This window comes from Lathyrus oleraceus, chromosome 5, assembly GCF_024323335.1.
Source record: "Lathyrus oleraceus cultivar Zhongwan6 chromosome 5, CAAS_Psat_ZW6_1.0, whole genome shotgun sequence".
Classification (NCBI taxonomy): domain Eukaryota; kingdom Viridiplantae; phylum Streptophyta; class Magnoliopsida; order Fabales; family Fabaceae; genus Lathyrus; species Lathyrus oleraceus.
The window spans coordinates 508,949,084-508,965,285 of record NC_066583.1 but is presented as its reverse complement, the minus strand read 5'-3'; the positions used below and the strand labels follow the sequence as shown (position 1 = coordinate 508,965,285).

Genomic DNA, 16,202 nt, shown 5'->3' with positions numbered 1-16,202 from the left:
CATCTGACTCCTAACAATAACAGACGCTAACCAGTGAACACCAAAGAAAAGGGTATCAGAACAAACCCCAACAAAGTAACTAACTATCCAGCCAGTCACCACAAATAAACCCCAAAGATGAATCCCGATGTGAATAACAATCACCACAAATGAACCCCGAAGATGAACCCCAAATCAATATAGGTGAACCCCGATGTGAATAACAAACACCACGAATGATCCCCAATATAAACCCCAAGTAACAACAACCGTCACAGATGAACCCCGAGATGAACCCCAATATGAATGACAACCGTCATAAATGAACCCCAATATGAACCCCAATATGAATCACAACCGTCATAAATGAACCCCAATATGAACCCCAACTTGAATGACAACCGTCATAAATGAGCCCCGAATAATAACAGAAGAAATTCCCAAGGTATAAACATACCACCACACACACGCTGAACAGACGGGTACTCACACCAAAACAAGGAAAAGGGTGAACACACACAAAAACAACACAGCAAAAAAAGAAAAAAGGGTGGAAAAGAAAAAGGGTGAAAAAGAAAAAGGGTTCCCGAAGAGATTGCTCACAACCTCCTGCCTACGTATCTCATCTGGTATGAGAATCAGGGCGACGTAGTTCCCCTTAACAGGGGTAAAACACTCTCCTAACCAGAGACCGGGGAAGCAACAAACTAATAGGGAGACTAAGACTCAAGCCTAATAGTTGTCATGCAATCAAATATCCCTAAGTTGAGGTCTCTAACATGCATTCAACTTCCTCAGAAATCAATCATACAACTCCTACAGAAATGGAGATGAGAAGAGGAAAGCAGATACACACACCAGCACAAGTGAACAAGCATCACACACTATATCCATACAAGAGGCCCAAACAATGGGTGGGCTTTAGTCAAGAGGGGTCATATCAACCTCGACAAACAAGCCAAACTGTAAGGGTAATCAACTGGGCTCTTAACCAATGGGTGGGCTTTAGTCAAGAGGGGTCATATCAACCTCGACAAACAAGCCAAACTGTAAGGGTAATCAACAAGCCAAACTGTAAGGGTAATCAAAATGGTAATGAGGATGAGACCTCATAGCTCTTAACCCTGGCCAGGGTGAGCTCATGATAAAGAAAGCGTGGGGATCCAGAAAGTGGGATCCTATTCCACTTGACAGACTCTGGACAAAAGATCTGGGGCACATGTTCAGAAGCATCAGCACGTAGTGCGAGCATAAAGAACGACACACTGAATAACGGGGGATTGGCTGCTAATCCCTTTTATCCTTCAATTGCCTCTTCTCTTGGAGGTCTTATCAAATATCCATGCCTCTCCTTGGAGGTCTTTGGGCACAATTGTTAAACAAACACAAACAGAGCCTCTGAAGGAGGACTTGCCAGCAAAATGCCTGCCAAAAAGGTGACAGGACTTCCAGACTACATGAAGTAAGAAGCTAACTACCTGAGTGGTGTGTCAACCATAATCCAATGCTCAAGCAAGAGCAAAAGCAAACAAGCAACTAAGGTACCTGTACAAAGACTAAACAGTTATTTCTTCAGTCATACAATCAGAAAACAAACAGTGAAACCCTCTGACAGTTACACAATGCAATGCATAAGTGCCTTGGCACTCAAATGAGCTCATGAGCTCACCACACCAATCCAAACCCTACAAAACAAACATAGGTTAGCACTCAATTCATTTTGTATCTCACAATCATCAATGATGAGTATCCACCTGAAACACAAGACAAAGTTAGCTTATGTACAAAACTCAACACAACAAAACACCTACAAACAAAAGCATAAGAGATGAATTCAAAACCTAACCAAATAACCAAAACAGAACCCAATCTCCTACACATTACACATTCAAACACTCCTCAAAATGTCCTCAAAAGGACCAGCATCAAATCAATAAGCAAGTGTCTCAAATTGCCTATGCCATGCAATGACCAAAAAATATGCACAAAATGAACTTCCAACTTAGAAAATTCATATCAAATCGGAAATGCATGCAATGAATTTGAGATTTTTTATACAAGTTTCTCATGCCATGAATGTTCAACATGCAAAAAATCAAATCCAGAATGATGCAAATGCTATGTGAACAAAAATGCACCAATTCAATGTCAAAAACGTGACACAAATTGTCACACTATTCTCTATGTGTCAAAAACAATGATAACATGTGAGGAAAATTCCAAACCAGTGACCAAAACTTCACATCATGTATGAATATTATGCATGAAAAAAATTGAATCAGAAGGTTCAACATAGAGAATTTCACAACACATTGAATACACCATATCAAATTAGCATCACATGGATTCAAAAATTCACACATAAAAATCCAGCCATCAACAATTCATGAAACCAGCATCATAAAAAAGTAGACATCCATACAAAACTATGAAAAAAAATTGGGACTCATTTGGACCATTTTTGTATTTTTTATGAATTTTACAAAACAAGCAAAGTAATTGAATAACCAAACAAGATGGAGGGAAACAGTTAATTCAAATAAAACTCAGAAAAATCCTGAGCCACAAGATCTTGGCGCGCGCATCTGATCAATGGTCCAGGTTCAAACAGTGAAACGCACCATTTCACTTAAACCAGTCATCAGCCTACTCAGCGTTCCTTGCACGCGTGGACATGGTCAAAGCGTTCTCTACCAATCACACTTCCACGCATTAACACACATGGCATGCACACGTAATCCAAACCCTAACACACAGACACCGGAGCTACAGCTCCGGTCGTCTTCTCCGGCGAGACGCACGGCGCCGCCGCCACAAAAATTTGCAGAATTCCACAAGGCCTACATCATTCCACTCAGTTTTTCATGTAGGTTCCAAATATGCTATTGGTTTCTCCTAATTCCTCCTATGTTTTGCAAATCGAAGAGATTAAATTCCTAGATCTAAACTTCCAGTCCACATAACATCTTCAATTCTCACTCAAATTCAATTCTAAGCATATGTACATGATCTACACATCAAGATCTACAAGTCTATGACCTAAAAACAGCAAAAAGAGAGGATGAAAATTGAGTCACCTTGGAATGGAGGTTTCTGTTCACGCGTTCTCTCAAGCTCTACAGCTTCAGATCTTCTCCCTTGATCTTCCTATGAAGCTCTATGCAAAAAGGAATGGATGAAACCACTTGAATTCGCCTCAATTTCCAAATCCGATCCACATGAGAATACTCTTGATCTACATGATTTCTTGATGAATTGCAACAAACAGATGATGATTCTTGATCAGTGAAGCATGAGGATCAAGAATATGTGATAATCTTTGAGGGTTATGTGGAGAAAATGGAAATTCGAAGAGAGAGAAAATTTGGAGAGTTTCTTGAATTTTGATTTCAAAAGTTAGTTATGGCAGTTATGATTAGGGTTTCTGTTTTTATACCTCATGCTAATCACAATGCTAATCATATTTTCCATGTACTAATCATGATTAGTGAGATATGAAGCCATTTGCAAAAATGTACATTAAGCTCATGTGGCCATAATACACGTGCTCCTCTCCATGCAATGGCTTTAATCCACTCAAGAACAACCAAGGGTCATGATTTGAGTATTTGTTTGCTTGCATCTTAAGCCAAAAATGAATGGTGAATATTTACTTCATTTTGCACATGTGTGAAATAATGAGCATACAAACTTTTTCCATGCATGGCAAAGCTCATTTTGAGATGTCTTGAACATGAGAAACATTTTGCCAAAAGAATGAACCAATTTGGAGCATTGTATCAAAAGTTATGCCATTTTGAATTTCCATGCACACCTTGTGATCAAATGACCATAACTCCTCAACCATTCATCATATGGACATGAATTAGGATTTTTTGGAAAGGGGAGACAAAGATCTACAACTTTCATGTTCACCAAAAATCCATTTTAAACATCTTTGGTATTGAAAAGTCAAGTTGAAGGTGGACCAAAAACTTGCCAAATTTGGAAACTTTGAATTATAGGTCACTTTCCATTTTTAGTAACTTTTGCCATGACCTTTGAATCTTCAAGATGGATGTTTAAAATGATGAATGAACCCCATTTGAACATGATTGAGGTGTCTCAACTCATTTTCCCACCTCATAGCCTTCAGTTGACTGCACGGTTGACTTTTTGGTCCTCAGATGATCTTGAAAAGCCTTGATCCACTTGAGCCTCTACCACTTGGGGAAATTGCTCAAAAAATGAAACCCTAGCTCATGTAAGCTCCTTATAACAATAATGTGATCTTCATCCCAAGAAAATACCTCATCTCTTTGAGAAACCCTAGTAGGAAGAATGGCATTGATTAGGGTTGACCAGAGGTCACAACCCTAATCCAAAGGAACTTGAGAATGAACTATGAAACCCTTGATGATGATAGAACCATGATGATGGTGACATATCGTTTCAACCAAGATGATGCTCAAGACCTTCGAAGAATCAAAAAACCCTAATTGGAGCCCATGCCCTCAGATGGTTGATAATCAATTCATAGAGACCCTCAGGCTTGAATCATGTAACTTCTCCATCTTTTGAAAAGACCTTGGAGGATGATCTTCTTATTTCCATATGATATGCAAAATGCAATGCCTAATACTCTAAAATATGAAATGCAATGTGTCAAACTAGTCTCAAGAAGAGGAGGGCAAATTTTGAGGTGTTACATCATGCTCCTACACATTCGAAAGTATTCAAAGATGAAAATGGTGTTTGTGCTATATATCAAGCTGAATACATAGCAGTTGGAAGTAGCTATTCTCAACAGGGTTGGTTGAAACTAATGGTGACTGAACACAATGTCACACAAGATGTCAGGACAGTGTACTGTGACAACCTGAGTGCTACAACTATTTCCAAAAATCTTGTTCGGCACAGCAGGACAAAGCACATTTATATTAGTCATCACTTTATTAGAGAACTTATAGAAGAGAAAATCATAGCACTGGAGAATGTTACTACTGAAATGCAATTAGCTGACATATTTAGAAAAGCTTTGGATGCTAATCAGTTTGAATTTTTAAGAGGGAAATTGGGGATTTGTATTCATGAGAATTTATAGCAATTAAAGTGGAAATTTGTTATATAGAGGAGAGTTGTTGTAGAAAGGGAGCTAGGGAAGGAGGATGTAGAAGTGAAGGAGGTTATGGAATTAATCAAGTTTGCTGGTTTGATGAAAACAGTTAGTGTATTACCCCAATGTTTTGAAGGTTTAGTGGAAGAGTTTATGGTGAATATCCCAGAGGATATTTCTGACAAGAATAACAAATAATTCTACAAGGTCTTTGTGAGAAGAAGGTGCGTAAGGGTCTCCTCAACTATAATGAATAAGTCCCTAGGGAGAGGAACAGAAGGAGTTGTTGAGTTAGAAGCCACAAACAATGAAGTCTGTAGGACAATCACTGTTGGTCAAGTCAAAGAATGGCAGAGAAAGAAGCATGACACTGCTGAGAGAGTAATTGATTTGGAGAAAGAGAGTTCAGAAGAGGAAGATGACACCTTGGTTCATCACTTGAAACCAAGTGTTGCAAAGAAAATGAAAACCAGGAAAGGCAAGACTGTGGTTGAGATGTTGACAGCTAGAACTAGTAGGAAGGCTGTTGTTGTAGGTCCTTCTAAATCATGGAGTAAAGTAGAGGTTAAGAAGAGGAAAATCAGAGAAAGCTATGATTTTGAAGATGATTTCGAAGATGATGTCCCAGGCATCTCACCTGCTAAAAGGCAAACTGTTAGAAAGTCTCCAGCTAAGGTTGCAATTGTGCATTTGGACAACATTTCCTTCCATCTGGAAGATGGTGAAGCCAAGGAGTCAGATACCCATACCTCAAGTGAGAGGTCTAATTCTCAAGATCAATCTAGTGGCAGTTCTGAATCTGAAAGTGAAGAAGATGCTACCTCCTCAGACTAAGTTGTGGTGATGGTCCCCATGTTATGATGACATGTGTGTTGTTCTGGATGTTGTTATGACTGTTTTGGAAGCTTGGATGTTTTGTTTCTGTTGAAATGTTTGTATTTTATGGCAGTCCTTACTGATGCCTTGATGTAAGATTTGGGCTCTTAATGAGTTCCATGGATTTCTCATTATCTCAGCTATCACAGCTGTGTATGATGATGGTTTGTATCTCCTAACAATTATGTTTTAACATTTTTAATGTTATAACATCTGTTGTGACATTCTCTGCTGGGCTAATTGACATTTATTTTGTCTAATTAGTCACCTTTGGTCAATTTTGACTAAAAAGGGGGATAAGTGTTTATGTGGAAAGATGCAGTTAAATATTTGGTTGTGGAGATCTGCAGTGCTGATGTAGCTAGCTAGGCTAAACAGATGACAACTGATGATGTTGAATAGAATGATGTTATATGATGTTCTGTTCTGAGATATTGGAGGAGATGTCTGATGTAAGACAGAATGATATTATGTTCTGTGATGTTGGAGGAGATGTCTGATGTAAGACAGAATGGTGTTATGTTATGAGATGTTGGAGGAAATGTCTGATGGTCTGTGCAAGCTCTGTGTTGTACAGGTGATGTTGAAGGAGATGTCAGAAGGAGGTTCTGAATGTTAACATGTTGAAGGAGATGTCAGAAGGAAATTCTGAATGTTAACATGTTGAAGGAGATGCCAGAAGGAAATTCTGAATGTTAACATGTTGAAGCAGATGTCAGAATGACAGTCTGGCTGGTACAGGTGTTGTGGTTACAGTAGCTGTTATTTTCATGGAAGGTGTGTGCACAGATTTAGGGGGAGAAGGAGTACCCTTGTGCATTTGTATGTCTTACTAGTTGCATCCATAACTAGTAATTCTATTTTTGTTGCACAGATTTAGGGGGAGGAGAAGTACCCTTGTGCATGTGTGTATTACTAGTAGCCATATCTAGTAATTGTATTTGCTTCTGCTACTATTTAAACTACTGTTATATTGTTTAACTGCTGATAGTTTACCTTGTGAACAAAAAGGACAGAAGGACAAATATATGTTTTAGCCAAAATTTGCCAAAGGGGGAGTTTGTTGATTCTATGTGTTGGCAGCAATTTTGGTAAAACAAAGAGTGTTCACAAGATGTTATGTGTGATGTCTTAACACAAGATATCCTATGTACCTGCTGGAGTTCAAGAACATGTTCATGCAGGATTGTTTCAGAATGCCACATACAATGTCATGGCTTCTGATATTTGATGTACCTGCTGAAGCTTAAATGAAAGACATGTTCATGCAGGATTGTTTCAGATGACATACACAAGGTCATGTCATCTGATATGGTTGTACCTGTTGGAAGATATAAAAGGAATTATTGGATTATGCAGAATTTTTCCAGGATGTCAAACCCGATGTCATGACATCCTGTACACAGAACATTCAGTGTGAATGTCTGGTGTTTTGTGATTGCACAATTAATGGCAATCTATGTATGATTGAAGATCTGATTAGCTGGCGCATTCAATCATGGATTATAACCTGATTTACTTATTTTACAAGGAGATCTAACCAGCTGTTATAAAAAGATTTGATTGGAAAATAGATTTAGGGTTTTCAAGATGTCCAAGCCCAGCTGAAAGCTTCTATAAAAAGGGACTTAGAAAACCTGTTTTACAACACAACCAATACTGAGCGAAATATAGAGAGAGAGCTAGGGTTTGTGTCTGTTTAGTCGTAAGACTTGTAAGCCATTCAAGTCATCTTTTGATGATTGAATTGGACTGATTTGTGGTTGTAATTTGTCACTCTAAAGTTGTTAAACAAGAGTGTGTGTCTACTTGATCAAAGCTGTGAAGCAAGATCAAGTGTGTGTCTTCTTGATCAAAGTTGTGAAGCAAGATCAAGAGTGTGTCTTCTTGATTGAAATTGTGAAGTAAAATCAAGAGTGTGTTATTGAAAAGTGTTTTCTTTTCTCAACAGATTGTTGTTTAAGATCACAGGTGTGATTGTAGGGAAGTGAGTGGGTTCTCATATCTAAGAGTGCTTAGGTAGAAATTGCACGGGTAGAGATTAGGTGAGAAAGACTGTAACTTGTTGAAGTGTACGGAGAGTCTTTGAACTGATTCTATTATAGTGAATTTCCTTCCTGGCTTGGTAGCCCCCAGATGTAGGTGAGTTGGACCGAACTGGGTTAACAATTGCTTGTGTCTCTTGCATTACTATTCTCTATCTTTATCCTGTTTGCATTACTCAGATATTAGTATCGTGACATTACCTTTGACATATCATATCTGATACCAGAATTTCATGAAGGTTTTGTCATTTGGAGCTTGCATCATTGAGACAGAAGGGCTTGAACTTTGGCTAATTTTGAAAATTCCACATATGCATGTTTTGCACCCTACACTTCAAGTTCAATTTTCACTAATTTCCAAGGCCCAAATGGAATTGTGATCAACATGACATTTGTTCCTTATGCAATAAGTTTCCCAACCATTACTCATAAGGTTGCATTTCAAGTTTGGACATGGCATTTTCGAAGACTTGAATGTAATAGTGCATTTTGTGAAAATCATTTCAATTGCCATGCATGAGCTCATATAATCCAATCTGCACGTCCATTCTACTTACATCATGCATAAGCTTCCATTTCCAAGTGGAATTGGGCCCTCCATGCGCCTGTACAGGCCCATGCATGGAGGCCCTTTCCATTCATGCAATTTTTGATTCATGCATTCAGCATTGCTTCAGCTATAAATACATTGCCTTGGCCTCTCATTTCTTCAACCTGAAGGTGCCCCAATTGCCGCTGAATTGAAATCCTAGTCATCCCTAAAGGAACTATTTCATTTCTCTTCAAATTTTTCAGATCTGAATTTTGATTTCATTGATCAATCTTCAGATCTCAAAGTTCCTAAACCTTCTCCTCTTGATCCATAGTGCCTACTGTTAGCAAAAGCATCCACAGATCTTGACTTAAAGCCTTGCAATTCAAAGGTTTACTTCAACTGTTATTTGCTTCGAACCAGCTTGTATATTGCTCTATTTGCTTTGTTCTTGTGTGATATGAAGTCCTCTGCATAGATGCAACATTGTTATGCTTTCAATTTTTGAAAATCATGAAGTTCATATGAACACCAAAGAATTTCCACTTCTGATTTCTCTCAATCTAGATATCTAGAATGGAATTGAGTGGTACAGGGGTGATGTACATCACCCCAGCTTTCGAATGATGCTTGGATCGTGCATTTTGGTTGCTATTTTTTCCTCTGCAATTTTTGAACCTCGCCGGAGTTGGCCGGAGAAGACGGTGGCGCTGGCCACCGTCTGGTCTCTAGATTCAATCAGGAGCGTCAATTGCCTTTTCCAGATTGAATCTCGTGCATCCATTGTTATGACTTTATTAAAGGTTGAGTGTGTCTCATTTGACTAAGAGAGTTTGGTGAACGCGCGCTTCTAGGCCGTGTGATGATCCACGTCAATTAATGAAGGATCATCCAACGCTCCACGCTTTTTCTCTTTTTCTAATTTCTGATTTTATTTTCTTTTATTTCTTTTAATTCCATTTTATTTCTAAAATTCATATCTCTCTCATTATTGGTCCAAAAATTATGGGACCAATTCCATTCTTCTCCTTTTAATTTCTACTTTCTAAAAATGATTTTTAATATTTTTTATTTTATCATTTGATATTTTTTAGTAATTTTCTCTTTTATGGTTATTTTTAATTCATTTAAAATAGTCTTTGATATTCAAAAAATACAAAAATATTTTCCTAACCTCTTTGAATGATGATGGATCTATGAAGAATATTCTCATCAATTTATTAATTGATTTGAGATTTATTTGAGATTTTAGTTCAATTAGGTTATTTTTATGCATTTTTAATTGATTTAAAATAGTTTCTGACCTTTAAAAATGCTGAAATTTTTTGTCAAACTTTGTTTGACCTTGTTGAACTTGGGATAATTCACTTGGACTTTTCAAAGTTGATTTGAAGTGAGTTTGAAGTTTGACCTTTCTTTATTATTTTAATTCAAGTTTTATTTTAACATTAAAAAATGCCAAAAATATTTTATTTGTTTCTTGACTTCTAATCTTCATTTTGCTTCTGTTTTCTATTGTTTAACCTTCATCTTCTCTATCTTTGGTCAACACTTGTTGATTAATACATACCATTTCCATTAATGCGCTTTAATTCTTCATCTTCTTCTTCTTCTTCCTTTTTCTTTTTGATCAATGAGTTAAAGATTGATGGTTAGCATTGATACATGGAGGTTTAATCTTCCTTGATTCAAATCTAATTCATCTTGATCATGGATCAAGTGAATGGCTTTGCATTAAGGATAAATTGCTTCCTAAATCATGCAAAGAACCTAAATCAATACAAGATCATTTCTCATCTTCTTTTTGGCATGGCAAGTTGTTGGAGTTTGATTCACTAATCAAGACCTCTAACTTGTGTTGTTGCCTACATTATTATTCACTAGCCTCAGATAGTTGTGACTTCTACATAAGTCCAATTACGATTGCTTAACATAGCGCTAAATTTGCCTTATGGCACACTAACTACTAACATTAATTATTAACCATTAACATTTACTTCTTGCACTTTACATTTATGCAATTTACTATTCTTGTACATATTATTCATTTGCTTTTCCCTTTGCTCATTTGAGCACATGTTTATGTTAATGCAATTTGCCTTTTGCTCACTTGAGCACTTAATTATGTATATATTATTGTGCTTGTGTTTTATTTTGATTGTTGTGAACCAAATGCAAAGAAATGGACAAATGGACTTAGTTTCTAGGACTTTCCCTATGCAAAATTGGAGTAAAAGGACCTTTATGTTGAAGATGGATTAGAAGGACCAAACCTCTAAACTTGTTCTTGTCCATTCTTGATTTACTTCATAGAACTTTTTGATGTGTGTGCTCTTGTGCTAGGGGATCCTATGTGAGCTCAAATTGAAGAACCATTGCCATGTTCATCCAAAAGTGAAAGATGCAAGAGCCATTGGGGACCTTCTAAGAGCTTGTTTGATTATGTTGATTGCTTGAGCTTACAATTATTTTGCTTGCATATTCCAAAGGATGGGAGCTACTTGGATCATAAATATGATCTCAAGAGAGGAACTCCATTTGTGGTCTTGTTTCTTATCCCTCGTCTCTTGTATGATTAGGACTTTAGCCATTCTTTCTCTTCCCTTCACTCTAACCCAAGCCAAAACTTTTCGTGTAAACATTAACACTTCTTTTTAAACATTAGAAACCTAAGTCTTATGCTTTTGATTTTCAAACTTTCTTTTCATAACACTTATTTTGAATTGAAATTTTAAATCAACTTTGACCATATTTTGTAAATACTTTTCATTGGTAAATATAACTCATTCAAATACTTTTGTGGTTTCAATGGCCACTTTCTTAATCAAAACTTTTTCATAACCTTTAGATATTAGGTTTGAGTTATCCTTGAGGTAGATGTAATACTCACTTATATCCTTAGTGATGGACAATGAGTCTTCCATGCTTATTATAGGGTTAACCCCTCACTAGCATGTCAAAGCTATCCTCACATGGTGGATTTGTGGTTTTGGGTTGAGTTTTCTCCCTTAGATAACAAAAGACCTTAAGGATTTTGGACCAATCAATTCACCAACTCATTTTGAGATTTTTACCCCGAACTACGAGGTTTTGATCCTAATCTTTTTTAAGATGGTATGTAGGCAATGAGTTTATCCATCCAAACACAAAATGTAAATAACTTGTATATTCTCTTCTCATCTCTTCAATCATGTTTGCACAAACAAATTTTCACAAAATACCAACCTTACAACAAGTGTGAAAAGGGCTCCCTAGGAGTACCTAGGATGTTTTGGGTGCTTAAAACCTTCCCATTGCATAACCAACCCCCTTACCCTGATCTCTAACATTTTTACTAGTTTTTGATTCGATAAAACTTTTAGGTTTTTGTTCGCTTTCTAACCATTCCTTTGGATAAATAGAAGTGCGGTGGCGACTCGACTTGTATGGTTTACCTTAGATTTAGTCAATATCTCTAATGGTAACGAATACCCCGCTACAGCCCCTACCGATCAATATTGCCTTCTTCCACAATCTTCTGAGCATCTTTTAATAAGGACATAGGTGCCCCAACTCTCTTCTCAACAACAATAGATAAGGCTTGGAACGGAGTCCCAACCTCACCCTCAGCTTCAACATAAGAGAAATATGACAAATGGCTAACCAACAACGCTTTCTCCCCGCCAACTATCACAAGCTTGCCATTCTTGACAAATTTGAGCTTCTGGTGCAATATGGAGGTAACAACTCCCGCCTCATGGATCCATGACCTTCCCAATAAACAACTGTAGGCTGGGTGGATATCCATTACTTGAAAAGTAATTTGAAAATCACTCGGACCTATCTTGACTGGAAGGTCCACTTCACCAATAATCATTTTGCGTGAACCATCAAAGGCTTTGACGATTACACCGCTATACCTCATGGGCGCTCCTTGGTAAGATAACTTTGACTGAGTTAACTTCGGAAGCACATTCAATGATGAATCGGTGTCAACAAGCACATTTGACAAAGCATCCTCTTTGCAATTCATCGAGATGTGCAGAGCCAAATTATGATTTCTTCCCTCCTCAGGGAGTTCTTCATCACATAAGCTAAGATAATTGCAAGAAGTGATGTTAGCCATAATATGATCGAATTGATCCACAGTAACATCATGTTCTACAAAAGCTTGCTCTAGAACTCTCTGCAGTGTTTCTCTGTGCGCTTCAGAATTCATAAGCAGAGACAACACTGAGATCTTTGTGGGGGTTTGGAGCAGCTGCTCTACCATATTAAACTCACTTCTTTTAATTAACCGAAGTACCTCATCATCATCATTGGGTTTCAAGTTTCTGGATTCACCAGACGTATCTTTTGAACAGCCAACTGGGTCTTCAACAAGCACTTCCACTTTCTTACTCACTACTGATTCTTTTTTATCCTTTGGGAACACCGGCCCAAACACTCGACCACTGCGGGTCACCTTAGTAACATCAACAATGCTCACTACTGAACTAGTCGTAGGTAACGGGACCACTTGACCATCCTTCATCATTGTAGCATTATACTGATACGACACAACTTTATCAGATGAATATGGGATTGGGCCCGCTAACCGTATTACCAACGACGATAATGATCTTTGACTGTTGCTATTACTGGAGTCATACTGAATCACCAACTTCTCGGGCTGCTTGAAAACAGGCACTATGACATTAACATCGTCATCTACATGACAGGATTGAACAATCTGAATCATGCCTTCATCCATCAGACGTTGGATGTCCTTTTTCACAACTTTGCAACCCCTCGGGTTAACTGATAACATGAAATAATATCACATTTTTGGACTCGATTTAATTAAATTATATTATTATTCACTTCAATTTATTTCATTTTATTCGATATTACTTGGTATTTTTCCTTTTATTTGTCTCAGGTAGCTTATTTGAAGCACAAGTGAAAAAGGAAGAAAAGGAGGTGCAAAAAGAAATGAAGAGAAGCAAATTTCACCAAACCAAAGCCCAACCCAAAAGTACTAGCGCTGAGCCTGTGACGTGCGCCACACATGGTGTGACGAGCGTCACGCCCTGCTGCCTTGTGTTACGAGCGTAACACATGGTGTGACGGACGTCACACCATTCTCCTATATTTTTGGCTTCAGAAGCGCAACAGAGGCACGTTGAAGCCTATTGTTACGCTTGACCCTTGGAAACGTGAAGACCACTTTTACGGAAGGAGTTTTGGAAACCGTTACAAATTGGGATAATATAAATAGAGCCAAGGAGCAAACCCTGCAGAGCTCTCTCTCTTCTTCGTGCTTTTTCTCTTCCAGCCGTGCAAGCATACTTTACAGCATTATTTTTTACAGTTTTTACTTTTCTTTGCAATTTCTATTTTCTTTTCCAGTCAATCTTTCAGCACTTAATTAATTTTTCACACAATAGTTTCTACACCGGAAACTATTGTGTATCTTTTACCAGATCTAACCTTACGTTAAACCCTAGTTTTTTTCCTTCACTTTTATTTTCCTGTCCGATTGAAGAATTCAAGAACAAATCCAACCGGTTTGTGGTGGAGTGTTCAAGACTGCTATTAATTACTCAGGTTCTTTAATTATTGTTTGAATTTATATATGCCCTGCTTTATTGTTTATTTACATTATTTGCCTGAGATGTTTCTATTTAAGCATGATGATTGTTTAGATCTGTTTAGCATGTCTGGCTAATTTATTTAGGTATCGGTATGTAAAGTAAGCGGAATGAAGGAATCAAAACTAAGTTGATTTAATTACGCTTAAAAATAAAATCACTCTTTTTATGGTCTCAATTTACAGGTTTAATACCAAGGTTTTTGTACGAGAGTAAAAAAACTAAAGAAGTTAAAATCAATAGAACGAGAGTTTGAGTTTTTAACTGGACAGTGTAAATTGAACATTAATTCTAGATCAGGGCGAAAGCAATTTTTAGAGTTAATTAAATTCTAATCTTTTTCAAAAAGTATTTTTAAAAGTTAAATGTGAGGACGAGAGTTAAGCATTTGAATTTAATTATATAATCTAAGTCAACAGAGCGAGAGTTTGAGACGAGGGTGTTTAAACGATTACTATTTCCTTAAAAAGAGTTTCTATAGATTCTGTTGTTTTCAAAAGGTGATTTTAGACTTAACTAATAAGTGACAGCTACGTTAATTTAAAGTCATGGTCTATTCAACAGAGCGAGAGTTTGAGAAAAGGCTTTTAATCAATAGTGTCTACTGAAAAGATTTATTTTAAAACCAAGAAACCAACGAAGATTTGATTCCCTAATTACGACGAACTACATACCGATATCCACTTAATTGATATTTAGTTTAGATCTTATTTTAGTTTTAACTTTTCCCCCGAAACAATCAAAATATCATCCGCCTTAGCTTTACGAAGTAACCTTAGAAACGGTATATTGATTCATAAGTCCCTGTGGGATCGATATCTTTTAAAACTACGCGATAGAACTGTGCACTTGCAGTTAGTACCCCATTCGACTCATAAAGTCACGATCAAGTTTTTGGCGCCGTTGCCGGGGACTTTTATTTAGTCGATATCTAACTCTTCTGATTACGCTGTAGAGACTAAGGCAATTTTTATTTCTTCTTCTTTCGTTGATTTGTATGCCACACACTCGCTCACAAGGTGAGCCGTTTTACTTACGAATCAACGACATCGAACTATATCTCCGAGTCTTACGACGAATTCGGAAATATCGTGCTGCAAACAATCTCCCTCCTATCGAAGTGCCTGACCTCAAAAATTTTCTTCCTTCACCAATACCCGAGATGGCAGAACCAGCTCGTGCTCTTCGAGATTACGCCGCTCCATCGCAAGATGAGCCGCATTCGAGTATTGCTCCACCCGCAATCGAAGCAAACAACTTCGAACTTAAACCTTCTCTGTTGCAGGCAGTGCAACAGAATCAATTCTCTAGAAATCCTACCGAGGATCCAAACCTTCATTTATCCGTATTTGTCCAATACGCTGATACTGTTAAAGCTAATGGTGTCACTTCAGAGGCAATTCGACTTCGCCTTTTTCCTTTCTCGTTAAGAGATAAAGCTAGAAGATGGCTTCAGTCTCTTCCTTCCAACTCAGTTACCACATGGAACGAGTTGAAGAAAGTCTTCCTTGCCCGATATTTTCCTCCAAGCAAAACAGCTATGTTGAGAGCCCAGATAAATGGATTTAAACAGAAAGATAACGAGTCTCTTTTCGAAGCATGGGAAAGATACAAAGACATGATGAGACTTTGTCCACACCATGGTTTAGAGGACTGGTTAGTGATTCATACCTTCTATAATGGTCTCTTGTACAACACAAGGTTAACAATAGACGCCGCAGCAGGTGGTGCACTTATGGATAAACCTTATGCCGATGCTTATTAACTTATCGAAAGCATGGCCCAAAACCATTATCAGTGGGGAAGCGACCGAGCAATGGTAGAGAAACCTCAAACGAAAAGTGGCATGTACGAGATAAGTAGCCTTGATCATGTTAATGCAAAAGTGGAAGCCCTGGCCCAGAAAATTGAAAGTTTGAATGTATCACCTCCAACCACCGTGGTTGCCGCAACTTAGAATTGTGAAGTCTGTGGAATCCAAGGTCACACTCCTGCTGATTGTCAACTCCTAACCGGAATCCAAGCAGAACAAGTAAATTATGCTCAAGGAAATCCCTACTCAC

At 37.7% G+C, this 16,202-nt stretch overlaps 1 non-coding gene across 1 annotated transcript; it reads right to left on the bottom strand.

Annotated features, from left to right (window-relative positions):
- Window positions 1–15,679: 15,679 nt before the first annotated feature.
- LOC127088468 (small nucleolar RNA R71) lies at window positions 15,680–15,786 on the bottom strand. The gene has a single exon (XR_007790302.1). It is a non-coding gene; the product is annotated as a small nucleolar RNA R71 (small nucleolar RNA).
- Between the last annotated feature and the right edge of the window lie 416 nt (window positions 15,787–16,202).